This window comes from Zalophus californianus, chromosome 3, assembly GCF_009762305.2.
Source record: "Zalophus californianus isolate mZalCal1 chromosome 3, mZalCal1.pri.v2, whole genome shotgun sequence".
NCBI classification, from domain to species: domain Eukaryota; kingdom Metazoa; phylum Chordata; class Mammalia; order Carnivora; family Otariidae; genus Zalophus; species Zalophus californianus.
Window position 1 is genome coordinate 100,238,764 of NC_045597.1, and position 21,137 is coordinate 100,259,900.

General features: G+C 41.0%; 1 protein-coding gene and 1 non-coding gene across 2 annotated transcripts in view; one reads left to right on the top strand and one right to left on the bottom strand.

Annotated features, from left to right (window-relative positions):
- NCKAP5 (NCK associated protein 5) overlaps positions 1–21,137 on the bottom strand; it is an 878,246-nt gene that overhangs the window by 652,800 nt on the left and 204,309 nt on the right.
- LOC113921134 lies at positions 10,393–10,499 on the top strand. The gene has a single exon (XR_003519537.1). It is a non-coding gene; the product is annotated as a U6 spliceosomal RNA (small nuclear RNA).

A 21,137-nucleotide genomic window follows, 5' to 3' on the forward strand; every position in this document is an offset into this window, starting at 1 on the left:
GGTGTGGTGATTGATGTGCATGCTGTGCTGATGACTGCAGGCCTCAGAACTTCGGCAGTGCTCTGAGCCAGGCACTACTCATGAGGGACAACACATTAAACTCATCATGTTATGTCACCAGACACAGCATGTGGTGTGATGTAGTATCAACATACTAGCCATTGTGTATCTTTGCCTGGGTTTCCAGGCTGTATGGCTGAACAATACCAAAAAATATTGATATGTTTAATTTAGACACACATGAAAGAAAGAAAAATGTTATTAGCAGAAAATGACAAATACAATATGCCTTCAAAAAGAAATCACATGTAAAAAAAGGAAAGGAAGGAAGGAAGGAAGGAAGGAAGGAAGAAAAGAAAGAAAGAAAGAAAGAAAGAAAGAAAGAAAGAAAGAAAGAAAGAAAGAAAGAAAGAAAGAAAGAAAGAAAGAAAGAAAGAAAGAGAAAGAAAGAAAGAAAGAAAGAAAGAAAGAAAGAAAGAAAGAAAGAAAGAAAGAAAGAAAGAAAGAGAAAGAAAGAAAGAAAACCTGTGTATTTGTGTTTAGAGCAGAGAAATATTGCAGAGACCAATCATTAAGGAAGATATAAGGAAGAAGAAAGAAATTCGACCCTTTGAAAAATTTTTTCTGAGTATTGCGATGAGACCACCAAAATCTGACTTTTCATTCACTCATTCATTCACACAACCACACATCTATCCATCCATCTACTCAATAAACATTGACCGCATGCCAACTATGTCAAGGTACTATCATAGACATTAAAATGTGATCATATGCAAAAGTCATACTAAGTCTCTGTGCTCACAGAGCTTAAATTCCATTGCGGGAGACCGTCCAAAACACATAAATTCATAATCTGCATTCGTGTAGTCATTAAGAGTGGTATAAATGTTCAACAAGCATTGGCAAGGGATCACTTGATTTGTAGCTTTTGCCATAGTGTAAATATTCCCACCTGGCACAATCTCAAACTACCGGTGAGATGTCACAATCAATGTGACGATGTGATGTGTACAGTCAGGACTATAGAGCAGCAGGATAAGCCCCCTCCAACTCACTCCTGGACATGATATAAAGAAACAAATCATGTTAAGTAGCCAGATATTAGAGGGAAGGGTGGATTTTTTAGGCAGGGGGTTGGAATCATTCTTGAGCTAATGACATTTGAACAGTGACCTAAATGAAGAGGAAAGAAGCCATGAAGTCACGAAGTAAAGAATTGGGGGAGTGGGGCAGAAACAGTAAGCACAAAGGCCCTGAGGCAGGAAATATATCTCATATGCCTGAGGAACAGAAAGGCCACTGTGTGAGGACCAGCAGGCAGGGGCTAGATCATCGATGGCTTTGTTGGCACTGGGAGGAATGTGAACTCTTTATGCAAGAGTTGGGATTCAATGAAGAGTTCTGAGCAGGCAGTGATGTGATCTGATCTACCTTCTTAAAGAATCAGTCTGGCTGCTGGGGAAAGAATAGGAAAGAGTGCACTGCAGTAAATGTGCCCCCTGCAAAGGTGAAAACATGATGACCACAGAGGAGGGTATCTGGGTAAGAATTAAAGGGCTCAGAGTGGAGTGGTAGAGGTAGATGTTGGAAGAAACGCTCAGGTTTGGAATATAACTGATAGGTAAATCTGCCGGAAGTCACTTATGGCTTGGATAAGAGAGGAAGTGATTAAGTCAAAGACGACCTGAAGAATTTCCGAAACTTAGCTACTATGTGAATAACAGGCTTAGCTACCATGTGGGGCCATTAGCTGAAATGAAGAAAACTGAGACAAGAGCAGGGGTAGAGGGAAAATCACAAGTTTAGTTTGGGGCATTTTAGGTGAGAGTTATTGACATCCGAGTGGAGACATCAAGTGGGCAGCAGGATATACAAAAGTCAGGGGACAGGTCAGGAAGGGAGATACAGATTTGGAGGTCACCTGCTATAGATGATCTTAGTGACTGTGCCACTGAGGCATCGTTTGAGAACCACTCGCTTAGAATGACAGGGACTTGGGCATTAAGGAGGCCCTGGGGAGGAGGCAACCTGTTACAGGGAGATGTGTGAAGCATAGACCAAAAATCTCTCCCCTGTTAAAGCAATTCATGTTCCTGAAGCTACAGTTATTAAGGAATAATCCATTTACAGACTGACCCTGTTAAAATCCATATTAATACTTATTAATAAACCAAAAGAGATTTCTTACTTATCAACTAGAGAACTGGGTGTTTTGATGTTCAGAAGATGGAGCACCAGTTCTCAACTCTGGCTACCCATCATACTCACCACGGAGCCTTGAAAAATATGAACACCTGGGTCCCACCCCAAGCGATACTAATTCAATTGTGGCATGGGGGTAGGTGGTATGGCTTTATTTTTAAAGGAGTTAAATTGGACAAGGGATAGGAAAGGCAGTGATAGAACCAGAGAACTGAAGTCCTCCACAAAGTTGGGGATGCTTTTCAAAGTCATCTGGGAGGACAAAAGGGTGAGATGGGATGATCACACTGTGACTTTGAAGGTGGTTGGGATGTGGCATGGGAGTTGGGATGAAGGAGACCAAAAAGATCACTGGGGATAAAGGAAGTGAAGTAACTGAAGGCAGGAAGGGTGTTGGAAAAATCCTTGGGAAGTTGGTGTGAGGCTTCACTTTTTTAGGTTCTACATATAAGTGGAATCATGCAATGTTTTCCTGTGTCTTGTTTTTTGTTTGTTTGTTTTGTTGTTTTGTTTTTAAAGAGAAGGACAGAGAGAGGTGAGTGGCAAAGGGAGATGGAGAGAGAGAATCTTAAACAGGCTTGACGCCCAGCGCAGAGCCAGACATAGGGCTTGATCGCACAACCCTGAGATCATGACCGGAGCCAAAATCAAGAGTCAGACACTTAACTGACCAAGCCCTTGTGTCTGGCTTATTTTACTTAGCATTATATCTTCCAGTCCATCCATGCTGTTCCAAATGGCAAGATTTCCTTGAAATTTGTTGGGAAGGTAGATCTCTAGTGTACATACACACAGACACACACATAATTTGTATTTGCCAATTATGCCTCAATAAAGCTGAAAGAAATCCATTCCAAGTTTCAAACAAGAGCCTTCTAGGCTATAACTATTGGATAAGCAGGGGTCCATTCTTACATAAAGTTTTATTTGGAGAATACTGTTTAGAAATCATCCCAATATCTAAATCCCCATCCATTTATTTTATTAATCTACCTAGTGTGACAAAACACAAAATCTGCATTTCCTGGTTTGGGGCGGGAGTAGTTCTTGGAAACTTTGAAGAACAATGTTACCACCATACTGCGCCAATATCAATCACTTCCCCACATTCCCAAATGCCCAGCACTACCACGAGGACAATGCATATGCTGTATGCAATTTGTATTCTCTTGATCATGAGAAATACAGGCCCAGAGATTGCTAAACGCAAAGACACTTCTTCCTCTTCCTGACGCCTGCCACCTTCATACTGTAAAAAAACAACGCAGACAACAATCTCCTGATGATGGTTAATGAATGAAGTTCAATATCTGGCAAAGGTGATTCATGTTATCAAGACTGTAACCTCCTGCCCAGCTGGAAAGGACTGAGGAGAAATAGAAGACACGTAACAAAGAAGAGCTAAAGTTTAGAAAATCACCAAAAATGTGTAAGCAAATAAAAAATAAGTAAATACCAAAATATTTCTTGTTAGATGTTTTTCGGGACTGGTGGCTTTCTCCTATTCTGAGTAGTATAAAATATGCTCTTCCCAAAATAACTCTCAAGCACATTATTTTTTCAAAAGCAGTTTGAGCACATTTCCTTCTCTACCTCTCATTCCTTAGTCTAAAAATTTCCTATCAACTCTTTCCTTTCCCCTGCTTTCTCTCTATCCACAAAAAAGGGAAAGGGTATCTTTTAATTACTTGTATGTGGTAAATTCAAACCCTGTTATCACCGTTCTGTGGCTTTGGTTTGAGGAGATGTTTGTTTCCCTAGTTTGTTTGTTTCCCTAGAAATAAGTGAAGAGATCATAGTGTGATGAATGAATTTGCTTTTCCTGGCAGTATTTTGACTGCCCTTGGAAGACCAAGAGGGAAATGGTTGTTAGAAGGGCAGCCCGGGGGTGCCTGGGTGGCTCAGTTAGTTAAGCGGCTGCCTTCAGCTCAGGTCATGATCCTGGAGTCCCGGGATCGAGTCCCGCATCAGGCTCCTTGTTCAGGGGGAGTCTGCTTCTCCCTTCCCCCACTTGTGCTCTCTCATTCTTTCTCTCCCTCCCTCTCTCTCTCTCAAATAATCTTTAAAAAAAAAAAAAAGAGGGAAGAAGAATAAGAACAGCCCCAATGCCCCCTGCCTGCTCTTCTTCAGGTATTTCTCCTGGTAGAAATCTCAGTGACCATAGAGAGATGAGAAGTTCTCAGAGTAACCTGCTGTCTGCATTTTAAGTATCTCTTGAATCAGTTCACTTCTTTCCAGTGCCATCATCCTATTTTGCCCTCAACTCTTGCATGGTCTACAGAACTAGCCTCCCCTCTGAATTCTGTGTTTCCAACTGGCCTACCTCTTATCTTCTCAGCAACCAGAGTAAGCCTAATTTTTTTTTACATTTTGAAATAAATTAAAACTCACAAGTGCAAAATTAGAACAGAGAGTTCCTTGCACCCTTCATTTAGCTTTCGCAATGATAACTTTTTATGTAACCATATACACAACATCCAGAAAATAGATGTTGGTCAGTACAGTTCACTAAATTCGGGGTGATCCTTTAAAAATGCAAACCTGATTGTGCCAACTCTCCCCTCTTTGCCAAACCTATTACTGGCTTCCCATCAATTCTTAGAATAAGGACTAAATTCTTAAACTGGCCCATAAGCAGTAGGATTATCATTCCAGGTTGGTCAGGACAGACCCAGTTCACACATGTAGTGCCAACAAACTATCCCATTTAGCATTTTAGTGCACTCAAAAGTATGGCAGTTTGGATGATAAATTATGTCGTCAAGCCACTCAGAGTTCTGTGTCTGATTGGCCTGTGGAGACCTCCAGCTTTTGTTTTGTGCCCCCCCCCTGGCTCCTGAGCCCCTGTGACACAGACCTTCTTGAAGTTCCTAGGATAAGATGCAGGATGTGCAATGTTTCTTCCTGCCACAGGGCCTTTGCACCTGTTCTCTCTGTCTGAAACACTTTCCCTCCCCACCCCCATCTGCCTGGATAGCTCCTACTTGTATCAGCTCAGCTAAATCATCATTCCATCCCCAGACTAGGTCACATTCTTTATTAAATGCCCTCACCATGCCCTGGACCTTTCCTTTGAACTGTTTATCACAGTCATAATTTTATATCTGTTTTTACAGATATAAAAGCTGTAAGAAGGCAGGGGGCATATTTGCACAATATGTATCCCCAGGACCAGCAGGAGCTTGCTGTATGGGAGATGATTACTTTGTAGCTGAGGACTGAATGAATAAAAGCTGAATTCACAGCTTCATGGGCAACAGAAACAAAGTGGTTAATAGCTTCAGGAAAAAGCAAAAACAAAAATCTCTTGCATCACCTTTGTAGGTTGCTGCCCATGTGGCTCATTTAGTCATTTAAAAAACCCAACTTTGGAATGAGACAGACCCAAGTTTAAAACTTGGTGTTCATAAGCTGAGGAACTTTATGCAATCAATTTACCTTCTTTGAGCCTTAATTTTTTTTCATCTGTAAATAGCGGTAGTAGTTATAATGACACGAAAGTCATCTACTCTATAATGACAAGTGTAATTATTATAATAATGTGACAATTATATAATTATAACAGTCATTAAGTATATAGCAATTATTATTATAAATAATAATAGTCATCACACTTTTGTGAAGGTTGAATGAAAAAATGTACAGTGCTTAAGAGTCGGGCATTATTAAGTGAATGTGAACCCATTATAAAGTTGTTTTAAGGATATCATCCCCCCTACCCCCTGTGTCTAAGATGATTTCCTTGTTTCATAGAAGAAGTGCAGAGGGGACTTAGTGCTCCTCACCTGGAGCTGCCTCCCCATCACCTGCTCCCCTTTGGTCTCCTCCCCTTCAGACATGCATGGCTATCCTTGGCTATCCAACTCTGGGGCCAAACCTGGCATCTTCTTTGACTCTTCCCTTCTCTCCACCACACACCAAATCCATGAAGAACACAAAGAACATTCCTCTTTGAAATACAGGCAGAACTCTGCTGCTCCCTTCCCTGCCTGCTTCCACCCCCCACCTCCATCCCCATCTACCTGGATGACTGCATCAGCCTCCAAATAGGTCTCCCTGCCTCTGCCCTTGCCCTGCAGAACAGCCAGAGTGACACCATCAAAATGCAAGTCACATCAGCTCATTCTCTTGCTCAAACCCTTCAAGGCTTCCTGGGACCCCATGGAATAAAGTGGAGTAAAGTATGACATGCTTCGTGAAGCCTCTGTCTTCTCTTGCATTCCCTCTTTCAGATCTTTTCTCAAAGGAGAGTCTTCCCCAAACACCTTACTTAAAGTCACAAGCTCAACACTCAATCTGCTCCCTGCTTTTATTTCCTCAGAGAGCTCATCATTTTCTATACTTTTTGCTTATTTGTTTTCTTTATGATCTATCTTCCCCACGAGGATGGCAAGTCCATGATGGCAGGGAGTTTTGTCTGCTCTGTCCCTGCCTTCTCCCTAGCATCTAACACTGGGCCTGACCTGTATTAGGTGCTCAGTGAATATATCTTGAATGAATACATGGGCTAGTCAATGAATGAATGAGGCACCACTGCTCCCAAGAGCTGTCCCAGACCCAGTATGGCATAAGTTACGAGGAACAGACTAAAACACCAAACCTGTGTCAAGAGTGTGTTGGGCAGGGGTCTAGGAAGAGGAGGAAGGTGAGGGCACACCTAAGTGCGTGCTGATGGCTGGCGCAAGGGCAGTAGCTCTTGTCCCAGCCTTCGCAGGGACGCTGCTGATAGCTTGGTAGTGGCAGGGCCTGCCTCACCACGTTGGGGCAGCTGAGTGGCTGAGCGTAGAATGATGAGACTGGCTGCTCTCTACTCACACAAAGGGAAGAAAGTGTTCACATTCAGACCGTGATCTGATCTGGTGGGCCCATCAGTGATTTACGTGGATTGCCCCAACTCAGGAAGATGTCTGACGTGGAAGACTCCGGTCAGAAATCCCACAGGCTTGGGGGCCAAAATGAGGCCATTTTTATACTAGCCAAATTAATTTCCCTTTGTCAATACATATGGGATTTCCAGAAGAACATAGGCTGAGAAACGGTCTCCATATCCATTGTCCAGATGTTGGCAAAATAGAAGCCAAAAAAAGAAATATTTAATATTTAAAGTCTTGTGACTCCGCAGCTTTTGGCCAAGCAAACAAGCTTGTCTTGTTGGAAGCTCAAGACTGAGCCAAGGTTCCGGGTGGACTTTGAAGGCAGTTATTCACAAACTCAAGGGAACTGAATTTTGATATGACAAATATCCAAGAGCTGTAGTACTGAGACCTTGTAAAATCAGCCTACAAATACGAAGCGCGACTTAGGTACTCCAGTCAACAAATTCAGTATGAGGCAGTTGCAGAAGGAACAAACTGGAATATTGCCTAATATCCTAAGGGAGGAGACATTCCCACAGTCTTTAAGGCTGGAAGGCAACTTACAGACACTCTAGTCCAGGTATCCCACATCAATCCCTGGACTTGTGAACACAGTCGCTCTGAAAGTTGGCCAGACACGGTAATATCCAGGCATTTGCTCTGACTGTTCTCACATCTCACTGACTTCTCAATTCTTCCTTATGCTCAGTATGTAACACTTAATCTCAGGCTCCTTCATTACCCGTTCCGACTCCCTTCCCTACCCAAGCACTGGGGCCCCCTTGATGTCATCATTACACATCAGGTTGGGGTAAGGAACAAACTCTCCAGCAGTTCGGGCCTAGGGAATTCTCAGCAGTTGGTCTGATGCATCAACTAATAGACAAGAAAGTTCTATGGAAGATAACTGAATCGTCACCTGGCTTTATTAATGCTAAAAGCAATGTGATGGTGCAAGCCTGCTGATTCCTAACAGGATACCTCTACCAACATTAGAAGGGCGGACAAATCAGTTAGCTTCTAGTTTTTTAGTTTGTGTGCAGGACTATATATATAACTTTTAAAATATTGAGACATTATAGCTATCCAGGCGACACATCCTAAAAGCTTAGAAAACAATGCTTGGTCTAAAGAGCACCAATGAATGCAAGGCATACAATCAGACATCCTGAAGAGGTCACTTTTAATGACCAGAAGTATTAACTACATATATTCTATCTAGCTTCTATAATAATGTCATTATCTGAGATGAAGAATAAAACAATTTTGGGTGGTTAACATGGTATACAATAAAATATTTGCAGTTCTTAATATTTGTACTTAAAATAATTGCTTGAGGTCTTCACACAGAATCAAAATTAAACATTTAATAGCTCATTGACCTTTATGTGTATCACTCCTAAAACTGTGGATAAGTGAAAACAGATATTTTATTCAAATGAAATCATAATATTTTTGTAGCTTAAATTTTTTCTTGAGCTCACTTGGTAAGAGTGTGGTACTTTACAAGAGTCATTATGAAGCTATCTTAACTGTAGTCATTGCCCTAAAGAAAATGTTTATGGCCTGATGGGATAATTATATTCTCCTATTAAATATCACTCCTCCAGGGCTAGTTATTGTTGAGTACAAATATGCCACTTTATATGCAAATAAAATGTATGGAGATGTGAATAAAAAGTTCTGCATCTATCTACTCACAAATCATCTTATGATTCATATTAACAGATAGAACTTCTCAAGATGGGAGATGTTAATATCACATACAAGAGGCAATTCTTTCCTTGAATTTTTGCTTTCAAGATGTTTAGATACAGCTGGAAATATTTGCTTTTCTCACAGAGATAGCAGATTGGGGTTTGCATTCTGAGTTGTATTTTGAGTCAAAAGATTTTACCGTCCTGTGATTACTTATTACCAAAACTTGTTTTTTTTTTTTTTCTTCTGACCTTGACTTCTCTTCAATCCATTTCTTACAATACCCACACACCTGAAAACAAATCAGGACACCTTGGAGTCCAGAGTTTCCAAGGTTTCTTAAATCCAACCCAGCAAAGCAGAGAATTTCCACAAACATTGCAGAGAGTATATTCATTTTGTGGCCACATACTTGCATTTTCTCTTTAAAAAAGATCTATATTCTTTGAATTCGATCTTTGAGCAAAATACCATGGTAAAAGCCACGAGTCTGTTTTTCACATTTGAAGGAGCAATGTTTTTGTATCTCAAATCCCATCTCGGACGGGTACATTATATTTTTATTAGCCACCTCTCATGGTGCTAGGGAACAACTTTTTTTTTTTTTAAGATTTTATTTATTTAATTGACAGAGAGAGGGAGAGAGAGCACAAGCAGGGGGAGCGGCAGGGAGAGGGAGAAGCAGATTCCCTGCTGAGCGGGGAGCCTGATGTAGGACTCGGTCCAGGACCCAGCGATCAAGACCGGAGCTGAAAGCAGATGCTTAACTGACTGAGCCACTAAGGCGCCCCAGGGACCAACTATTTTAAAAAACTGGATGATGCGGTATTCTATCCCTATGTGTGCAGAGTTAACAATATAAGGTAAATACTGACTACATAAGGAAGGAACAAAGTATTTCATCACCATTTTTACCGCTTTCCCTGCAGCTCTGCTGTCCTTGCCTGGAGCTGTCAAAGGAATATGGGAAAGCCAGGTGGCATGAATGCGAAGACAGAGCTCTGATTTTCTGGCCAATGCACTGAACTCCCAATGTCAAAGGATCATATAGCTGATGGGGAACTAAAGGAAAGGATGCAGGTGAGGACATCGCAGGGCCGTACCACCAGATCAAGACATTATTGCACATTTGGGAATTTAATTACTTCTGTTGAAATTTGGAGAAAGCCCTTTTTCCCACAAACTAGAAAGTCATTCATCCAGGAGTCAAAGCTCAATATTTATACTTCTCGAGAATTATCTAAAATTTTATGACTGAAGTTAGAATCTATTATACTTTTTAAATTAGGGCTTAGGGATAAGAGGAGATAGCATAAAGTTAGTATTTGCATTAAAGTGAAAGAGGTGGGGAGAGCTTTATGCTATTTTCTAGGGAGTCCGGAAATCTATGTTCCTTGTTAACATTTCTTCTCACTCTATTCAAGGACAATTGGTGGGCAGCTGGGAAATGCCAAGGAACTGAGAGTCTTGATCAATCTGAAAAGCAAGACCCGCATAAATGGTATTATGGGACATATTTGCTAGATTGAAATTTCTGTAAGGGCAAGGTTCCTGTCTGCTTTGCCCGTGACTGCTTTATTCTTGCTCAGAACAGTTCCTGTCACCTAGTAAGCCCTCAGAAATGTTTGACAGAGTGCTCACTTCAGCAGCACATACACTAAAATTAGAATGATGCAGAGAAGATTCACGTGGCCCCTGCATTCGGATAACACATAAATTCGTGAAGCATTCCATATTTAAAAAAATGTTCGACAGAGAGATGAAAAAAGCTGAGTACATGCTTTTCCACCCCTGGATATTGTACTATGTCTTGTCTAGTCTTCCAAAACTATAGTCACCCAACACTTAATTCCTAATAGTTGGGCCATATTCACACATACACACACACTGAAAATACATTTTTCTTATAGCCTTTAAAATGAAAGAAACTCTTAAGTGTCCATAATCACTTAGATATTGTGCTTCAAAGCAGAGAAATGGACTAAATCTATTCTAAAAATGAAAATAGTTTTTATAACACAATATTAAACCAATTACTAACATTTTAATGTTAACAGGACATAGCTAAAGTCACCTTCAAAATAATGAGTTTAAGTAAAGATCTTCATAGTTAGAGAGGGCATAAATGGGCCCTCAGCTTGTCCTTGCTCCCTGATATTTGAGACAAAGTGGTTCAATCACTGGAAAAGTCTGTGCTTTGAAAATGACCTCTTGATCCATCTTCTTAATTTTAGTCTTGCCCCCCCGCTTCATTCCACTCTCCAGAAAGGAGTTGGGCATCTGTCTAAAATGCAAATTGGGTCCTGTCACTAGCTTGCTCAAAACACATCAGTACTTCAAGAGTTCCTATCTTTTTAAGACACTGTACTTAGTCATTTGCATGTCATAAAAGCCCTGACTCGAATAGTATCCCTCCTCCAGATCCAAGCCCACTTCCCTCCACCCTGGCCTTAAGCTCCAATAACACCAAAGTGGTAGTTGTTACCTCACTGGACACACTGCATTAGTTCACACCTCTGGACTTTTGCTCATACCATTTCCGTGGTGTGGCATGCTGTCCTTTCCTTTCTCGACCCTGGTGACACTTTTTCCCTTTAAGCTGCATCAGGTCTCCTCTAAAGGATTCTTGGTTACAAGCCTTCGGTTATAGTCCAATATAAGCCTGAGCATATCTCAGTATCTGTTCCGTTACGTTGAAATTAACTAACCACGTGTCTGTTTCTGGCTCTACATTCTCAGGATTCCCATCACACAAACTATGCCAAAGTTATCTTTTGGCTTCTAGCAGCCCCTATGAAGTCAGAGTCAGTGACATTAGTATGTACCACACCAAACTGAGGATGTAACACCCTCTTGCTCTTCCCCATCAACACTGCCTAATCTTTCAATGTTCTGTTGTGGCCTGGGAGTTTCCAGAAATTATCATAATATCATAATTCCAGAAATTACCTCTTTTCTTATATAAATTGATTAATTAAGCTACTAATATATTTCACATAAGGCAGCGACGTTTTACGAATGGATGTTAACAAAAGCTGTATCACTGACACTGAACAATTAGGAGATAACGCTATATTGAGGGCTCAGGTGGGAAATATACCCAAGCATGAGTAAACTATGTGTGTTAACACTTGCAAAAAATCATTATTTAGATTGCAAGGAATGTTTGCATTAAAGCATCTCAGTTATGTTTTGTAGTAACTAAACGATATTATTTGCATATCTGGAGGGCTTCTACAGCTTTTTTAAAAATTTAAGACCTCGGGGCACCTGGGTGGCTCAGTCATTAAGCGTCTGCCTTCAGCTTAGGCCATGATCCCAGGGTCCGGGGATCGAGCCCCGCAGCAGACTCCCTGCTTGGCAGGGAGCCTGCGTGTCCTTCTCCAGCTCCCCCTGCTTGTGTTCCCTCTCTTGCTGTCTCTCTCTGTCAAATAAATAAATAAAATCTTAAGATAAATAAGTAAATAAATAAAATTTAAGAGCTCAAGCAAGTTTTATAAATTCAAAAAATAATTATAAAATCACCTATGTCAATTTCTATGTCAATCTAGTTTGCCAACATACTGCCTAGAAAGATTTTCTTACAGTGGTGATAAACCCAGAGAAAACTATGATAGAAATGCTAACATTCCTTTAACAATGGTGGTTCTAGCTGGGATCTCCTATTATCAATAAATATTGGGACCCCCAGTCTCCAATTTCCAGACAATGCAGTGACTGAATCAGTATTCTCCAAAGCACAGAGCAGGCAATCTTTTTTGTCTTTTGTGCATTTTTCACATCTTAAAACTGCCCCCTTCAATCTTCCCCTGTGCCATCTACCCACACATCCATGTCACTGTGTATCACTAGTCTTTGCAAGTTCTTCTGAGTGTAGTTTTGTTACTATGCTGAAATCTTATGCATAATTATTTGAAGTTGCTATGGAGATTTTGTGTGATTTGTCATGAAGAAAATCTATTGTGTTTGAGATAATTCTCCACACTAATGACTCAGGTATCCATCTCCCTCCCTTATTTTCTCTGGGATTATAACCAACTGTATATATTTGAATATCTATAAGCAAAAGTCATTTTACAAATAACACAACCAGAAAAGTTATTGAATTCACTAAGATGAAGCACTTTAGTACAGCTGAGCCAATTTCTCATGATTTAGGAAAAACTTCCATTACAGTACTTTTTTGAATACCAGCTAGATTCCTGCCTGCCTCCTTTAGGAAGAGATCCTGCAGAAGTTCTTTTACAGTTACATCTCTTAGAATTCTATCATTAATTATATGATATGTATTTTGGCTCTATCGTCACTTAGAAAATATAATTTTGTTTTATTGTTTTAAAAGATTTTATTTGAGAGAGTGCATGCGTGCACGTGACAGAGAGAGAGAGCATGAGCAGGGGGAGGGGGAGAGGGAGAGGGAGAATCAGGCTCCTCACTGAGCAGGGAGCCCAGCTCAGGGCTCGATCCCAGGACTCTGGGATCATGACCTGAGCGGAAGGCAGACGCTTAACCGACTGAACCACCCAGGTGCCCAGAAAATGTAATCTTAGAGCACGTATTAAATTGTTTGTGCAAAGGACAAATATAGCACCCTTATTAAAAATCATTTATTTCTTATATGGTTGAAGACATTTTCGAGGTGGGAGCCAATGGTGAAACTAATTATTTGACATTAATCAAAGGGCAATTCAGACTAATGGCTGGGATCTGAACAGCATAGAGCAAATTTCACACCACCCACAAAGGTCATGATTTCATCTTTCTTGCCTGACCTCCCCACCACCAGCCCTAGACAGAAGAAGTCCTAAAATATCATATCAATTATCATTAGACAACTCGCATAAATCTCTCTTCTGGCCTCTCGATTGGCAAAGCTGATTTCAGGATCAGGATCTTTGGAGATATCTTTGACATTCTTAAGTCAGCTATAGGTGGAAGAGAATTTTGATGAATCCAGCAGTTTGCCATCAGGAGAGTAGCATCCAGAGGATAAATACGAAAATCAGAGAAGTCAATTTTCAAATCAAAGGCAGACTAATTATAGAAACAATTCCTAGGCAACACTTTGTCTGAAAACATAACCAATTACTAATTTCCCAAACAACCAGTTCTGGAAAGGATGTGTGATCTTCACTCAGGATAATTTGACACCACGGGTACCCAGACAGAAACCCAGGTAGGAGCAGAGATGACAAAGAGACGAGAGGGACAGTGAACAGCTGGAGGGACTGAGTGAGATGCTCTGGGACAGGTTAGATCAGAGCCAATGCTTATGTGGTCATTTTAAAGGTAGCATTGATATTATTTTGTATAAACCAGGGCTGGTGAGTAACGTGTAAATGACTGAGGCAAAGAGGAGAAAGTACAGAAAAGAATGAGAGGAAGGTAGAGGAAAGGATAGCCATCACAAGGGGCACCTGGGGGGCTCAGTCAGTTACGCGCCTGACCATTGATTTAGGCTCAAGTCACGGTCTCAGGGTCTTGAGCTCAAGCCCCGTGTCCAGCTCCACACTCAGCGGGGAGTCTGCTTGAGATTCTCTCTCTCTTTCTGCCCCTCCACCCCCATGTCTCTCTCTCAAATAAATAAATAAATCTTAAAAAAAAAATCACAAAACTGCCTACTCTCAGGCTGTGATAAAGGAAGAATAAAAAGGAAACCATGTAAGCAGCGTGGCAGAGAGGAAGTCTGCATGTCAGGGCTCCTGTAGGAATTTAGATGCCCTGATAAACGACTCCAGATCAGTCAAGCACCAGCTGAGTCTGGACTGCAAGGGGCTCCTTTCATTGCCCTGATGGTAATACAATGAGTCAAGTACCTTCTTCCTAGAGTCTGAGGGTTGTCCACGAGGGATATTCCAGTCAGTGTCTTTAAAGTGACAGGTGACAGACCGTGGGAGACTGTTCTCTGTGCCCCAATTGATTAGAAGGGAGAAGTGTTTCCAGAAACAGGAGAAGATCGTTCATGGAGGAAAACAGGAGATAGCTTTTGTTAAGAATGTGAACAGAAAATAAAACCAATCTCAAAAGGCTGCTGGGTAGAAGATCATGCTGAATCAAATTCGAGCCAGGAAGATACTCAGCCTCAGAAACTGGGACTAATAAATGTTTTCAGGGTCTTCTCATGGAAGGAAAAAATTACCAGTGCAGAGGTAGGATATAGCACCATCTTGCTAATAGTAGGTGCGACATGGCAACGGTCAACCCCAAGCAGCAGACAAGGTCCCACTGTGGTGACCTGAGATTTCTCGAAAGGCTTCAGAGGCAGACAGGCTCCTGTCACATGGCTAACTGGGGCTGTGGGCCTTTTCTGGGAGCAAGGATCTGAGGTGAGAGGGAGAGCCTCACCCACCACACAACCAACACACATACCCCACTCTTAATTCAAATAAAGCAATGAGAAAAGCAGAGACACTGTCAGTGAGATCTCTGGTGGCTTTAAAACTCAGCCTACCTCTGAAAAAAATAATACATTATATGTTAAAAAAAAAAAAGAAGATAGCAGGAGGGGAAAAATGAAGAGGGGGAAATCAGAGGGGGAGATGAACCATGAGAGACTATGGACTCTGGGAAACAAACTGAGGGTTCTAGAGGGGAGGGGCGTGGGGGGATGGGTTAGCCTGGTGATGGGTATTAAAGAGGGCACATTCTGCATGGAGCACTGGGTGTTATACGCAAGCAATGAATCATGGAACACTACGTCAAAAACTAATGATGTAATGTATGGTGATTAACATAACATAATTAAAAAAATAAAATAAAAAAAAAACTCAGCAAAAAAAATGAAAGAATCTGAGGATGTAAGCAGTCATGTCCAGTTCAAGTATGTCTAGAAGAGGAAAGAGGATCATTTGGGGAGCAAACAGCTGAAAGTTTAGAAAAAGTCAAGAGGATTGATTGTCTCAGCCAAGAGTCCTTCAGCATAGCAGCAAACAGAGATTCAGGATTTCCTCAGTATCCCAAGTCCTCTTTTTATGGACCCACAAAATTTTAATAAATACGTTTTAACTTTTTATTTCAGTTTAGTGGCATAAAAATGAACATTAAGGGTATTCTGAATGTAATAATAAAGAACTTATCGAATATTGCCATGTGGTCCAGAGTCGTCTTTGTACTTTCATTCATGATGGCCTTATTAAAAGCTAATATAAAAAGAACAGAGGTAGACTTAACGGGATATTCCTGCCACAAGTAAAGGCAAAGATGATGTATTCACACATGAAACTAACAACCATTATGTAGCTTGAAGGGTAGAAATTGGAAAGACAGCTCAGTCATCTTCCACCACAAGACTGCACAAGGCAACCAAATGCAAAAGAACCTACTCCTAATAGAAAAGACCACAGAAGACCACAGTCAAGGTAGAGGTCTAACAAATGTTTCAGCAAAACAGCACCATCTGTCATTCAATTCATGAATTTTATTTGGTTCTGTAATTAAATGAGACCAATGAGTAACAGGATGTGTGGAAGGAAAGACAAATGATCAAGGAAGAAAGAAACAAATCTGTAAAAACAGTGTCAAAGGTCCAGGGTAAGCCATGACTTACAAAAACTGGTGAAATCTACAGGGTATTAGGTTATGACCCTGTTTAGAGTCAGATGAGGAAAAGGATGGAACTGACTTACTGCTTGACGCAGATGACATCATGCTAATATAGAAGCTAGGGAGAAAGCCGGATCATTCAATTCCTCTATCTCTTGTCCCTTTGCTATCAAGGCAAATGATCTCCAAATTGAAAAGAAGAGGAAAACATGAAGCCCAAGATAAGTGAAGAGATCCCAAGGGAGATCAGCGAGCTTCTCTGCCTAAATCCAAGTCTTAACAATAAATTGCATTCTGGGGTAATAAGTGGACTTCAGATGGGATGGTGGAAGCACTGTTGGCAATCTTTGAGGAGTGATGACAAGTCAGAGAGGGGCCCATATTAAAAGCCGGAAAATATATTTTTTGAGAACATTTCAGATTTTTTTTTTAATTTTCAAATTCAAAAAGCTACATTTAGAAACTACAAACCAGTTTCTAGGCTGATCTCCCTTCAAAAAAATCATTTCTAGAATGCAATGTTCTAAAAGAGGGCATATGGCGCACCTGGGTGGCTCAGTCCATCGAGCATCCGACTCCTGGTTTTGGCTCAGGTCATGATCTGGGAGTGGCGGGATCAGGGCCCAGAGTCTGGCACCCCTCTCAGCGGGGTCTGCTTGGAGATTCTCTTCCTCTGCCCCTCCCCCCACTGGCATGCACCCACTCTGTCTCTCAAATAAATAAATAAATCTTCAAAAAAAAATAAATAAAAGTAGGTGTGTGACAATTAGAAAAGGAATGAATGGTCACTCAGAGTTACAGGGACTCCCTAAGAACAGCTCCCCTTCACATCTTTGGAAAAAAGGCCACCAAGACCGAGAGGCAAAGTGAACCTGGATTTCTGCTGAGTGTTTAATAAAATATTGCTTGATGACCACCAAGCAGGATACAGAAAGAGGGACGAGAGGGTCACTTCTGGGAAGCGAAGCTGCAGCTGCACATTGCAGGTCCTCTGCCTAACACCTGTGCAGAAACACTGCGGCAGAACGTCATGCAACGCCTGGGTTTGTAGTCAAGAAATCTAAAACTAAGGAACTGTTTTGCCTCGGATGAGTGCAAGGGTCCACAAATCTGGGCACTGCCGGTTTCTGTTAAGGCAAGCTTTACCAGAACAGGGTGGCATGCATCTGTTTACCTGTCGTCTGTGGCTGCTTTCGGGCTCCAGGGGCAGGGGAGAATAGCAGCTACAGAGACCGCCGGGCCCACACGGAGGGAGCCCTTTACAGAGAAAGTTTGTCAACCCCCTGCCGAGTCACGTAAGCTAGGATGGAGCATATCCTCTGGACACTCATTTTCATCCTCCACATCAGTAGAGAGGAATAGCAGCCAATGCTTCTGGAGGTAGGTAAGGAAATAATGTATGGAAAAGCTTTTCACGGATTGTAATGAGCTATACATGCAGAAGGCACATGCTATTATGATCGCTCTGCCTGTTCAAAGATTAATAGCCGTGCTTTGCACATTAAAGGCTCGCCAATCTCCAGTACATAGGAGACTCCCCCCAAGTACTGGATGGGCTTTTAGGTGAATGAATGGATGGATGGATAGAAGAATGGCTGGCTGGCTGGATGAATGATACTAGTAACTACATCTTATTTGGCAGTGACTGTGTGCCAAGCAGCTGTTTTATACACAATAGCTGGTTTTATCCTTGTAACAGACTTGGTGCATTATTTACATTTTAGTGCTGAGTAAAGGAACAGAGATTTGAACAGTAACAACACCAGGAGAAACAGCCAGTAAGGATAAAGCACTTAGTATGTCCCAGCCACTGTGCTCAGTACTTGTTAAATGTGACTTAACTCAATGTTCTCAGCTCTCCCATGAAGCAGGTATTAGCATTAACATCATCATCATCATTCCGTACTTAGAGATGAGAAGACGGAGACCCAGCAAAGCTAAGTAATTTCTCAAGATCAAACATCTGGCAGGTGGCAGACCTGAATTTCAAAACCTTGTGTTCCTGACTCCGATGCTCTAACCATGATATACTGGGCCAACTGATTTACATTAACAAGGCTAAGTTCATTGAGGATAAATGTCAAGTCTTATTAGGATGATTTAAAAATGAACCCTTTGAAGTGTCTGAAGGAAACTAGAAGCAGTTCCTATGAAAAATATGTTTTTGAAAACCTTTTTATTTTGGAACTAACTTTGGACTTAGAGAAGAATAGCAAAAAGAGTACAGAATTCCCATTATATTCCAGCTTCCCCTGATGTTAACATACTGTATAAATACAGCAGGATGGTAAGAACCAGAAAACCAATATGGCTACAGTATTCTTACCTAAAGATCTTACTCCAATTTCACCAGTTCTTCCATGAATGCCTTTCTTCTGTGCCTGGACCCTATCTGGGATCCCACTTTGATACCTAGTTGTTACCTCTCCTTAGACTCTTCTAGTCAGTAACAGTTCTTCAGTCCCTGTCTTTCATGTTTTTGACACTTCGGAAGAATATCAACTAGCCATTTCTTCAGATGTCTCTCAATTTGGGTTCATCTGACTCTTTTTTTCCCTCATGACCAGATAAAGGTACCTGTTTTTGGCAACACCCCAGATGCTGTGTCCTCAGTGCATCATATCAGGGGGCTCATGATGTCAATATGTCTTATTACTTGTTTTAACAGAATACAATCTCAGTAAGCTGACAGACATGCAGCCTAGTTGTTAACACACACACGTGCATGCAAATCTCATGATAGTTCCAACTGTAGTAAGAAACTTTTGAAAACCATGAGCCAAAAAATTACTATCAGTCCTACCTTTCTCTCCAGTGGCCAGATTATTGGAATAGGGCTGGGGTGCCAGAGGCAAGGAGCACCCCAAGTTGACTTCTTCTTCCTCACGGTATCCCTGCTGGCTGGGGAAGCATGTTGATGGACAGAAGCATGTTGACTGGACTCTGCCTCAAAGATAAGACCAGCTTGGGTCATGCTCCAAATACTCACTCAGTGCCCCGATCTGCTGTCCCACCTGTGAGTCAGGCTTATTGGACAATGGGTCCTAGGAAGAAGAATCTTCCAGAATCCCACCATTATACTTGGCCAAATAATACTAATATATACCTTGATCCTGTATTTCGATGGAAAGATGTTAAGTCCTATGAAGACAAGGGGAGTTTATTTTCTCACATCTTCTTTAGCAGCACATAGTCAGTTTTGAAATTGCAACTGAACACAAAAAGAGCTCACTGTGAAAATGCTGAAAATCTATCACTCCACTCACACAGGCATAATTATGGAGGCTGTAAGAAGACTCCCTTTTTATTTATTGATCTGATTTCTGTAAGTTTCCTGCATTTCAACATTTTTTTCTCTCACCTTCCTGTTAGATTTATACTGTCTGCAAACTAACTACAGCTTCATTCAATTTGAAATGTGTACATTCTACAATTCAGTCACTGTGAGAAAAAAAAGCCTTTAATAATTAAAGTAGCAAAGGTGCACCTTCCTGGCTCTAAATTACTCTGGTAAGATGTTAGCCATCAATATCTCTACAGAAAATGCCTTGTTCAAAAAAGAAAATGTCTTATTCAACAATATGTCCTTATTATTTCACTTATAGACACTTTCCTGATAGCATGCATTTAAAACACATAATAAAAAAAAGAGAGGGGAAAAAAAAAGACTGGTTCATCTTAAAAACACCTTAAAAACACTTTAAAAACCTGCAGAAGTTAGGAAAACTAGTTTAGCAACAATTTTTTTGAAAGTTCATGTTTTGCAATTTTTGATAACCATTTTAAGTACAATTACCGTTCTGAGACCCCTTCATTAGAAATTGCTTATCAAGAGTAAAAGAATAAGGAAGATAAAGTCAGAGATATATCAGAGATTTTTAAAATAATATTGATGAATTAAATCTTAAATATTTTAATTAAATACCAGCAACTAAATAAATACTATTTTGATGGAACTTCCTTTTTCAGTGCTTATTAAATTCCAGTGACACTTTAAAAATTAAAATATTCCAGAAATTAAAAGCAGTAAGGAAGCATGTGAAACAACTTACTGATTTAATAAGTCACTGAAAATCAAGACATGAAGGGACTTGAAGGGTAACATGGGGTATAAATTGGTATGATCTTTCTGGAGGACAATCCAACACTATGCAGAAAAGTTTTCAAGTACATACACAATACTTCTACCCTCAGGATTCATCATAAAGATATGCTAACACAAATATACAATAATGTATGTAGATATATGTTCACTACGGTTTTGTCTAAACATTGAAAATGATATAGGTGACCCAAATAGGGATTGTTTAATAAATTTTAAGACAAGTGGTCCTGAATTGTTATACCTTCAATCTTTTTTTTTTTTTAAAGATTTTATTTATTTATTTGACAGAGAGAGACACAGCGAGAGCAGGAGCACAAGCAGCGGGAGTGGGAGAGGGAGAGGGAGAAGCAGGCTTCCTGCCGAGCAAGAAGCCTGATGTGGGGCTCGATCCCAGGACTCTGGGATCATGACCTGAGCCGAATGCAGACTCTTAACGACTGAGCCACTCAGGTGCCCTTCAATCTTGAAATAACGTGAGCTTCCAAGGAATCTAATTCTCCTTCTCTGGTAAATGTGATCTCTTGTTCATCGGACCAGAAAAGAAAGCCAGAACAAAACAATGGCAGAAATACCACAACAAACCCCTCCCAGCCATGGAATGGTGGTACTTTTCTGCCCGGCCAGTGGTGCTCTCCAGGACACAGGGCTGCCGCCCTGCCCTCTTTGGTATCTCAGAGCCTGAGCAACTGTCAACCTTTACTGCAGCCGTCTGCAGCAGACTGTTACAGAGC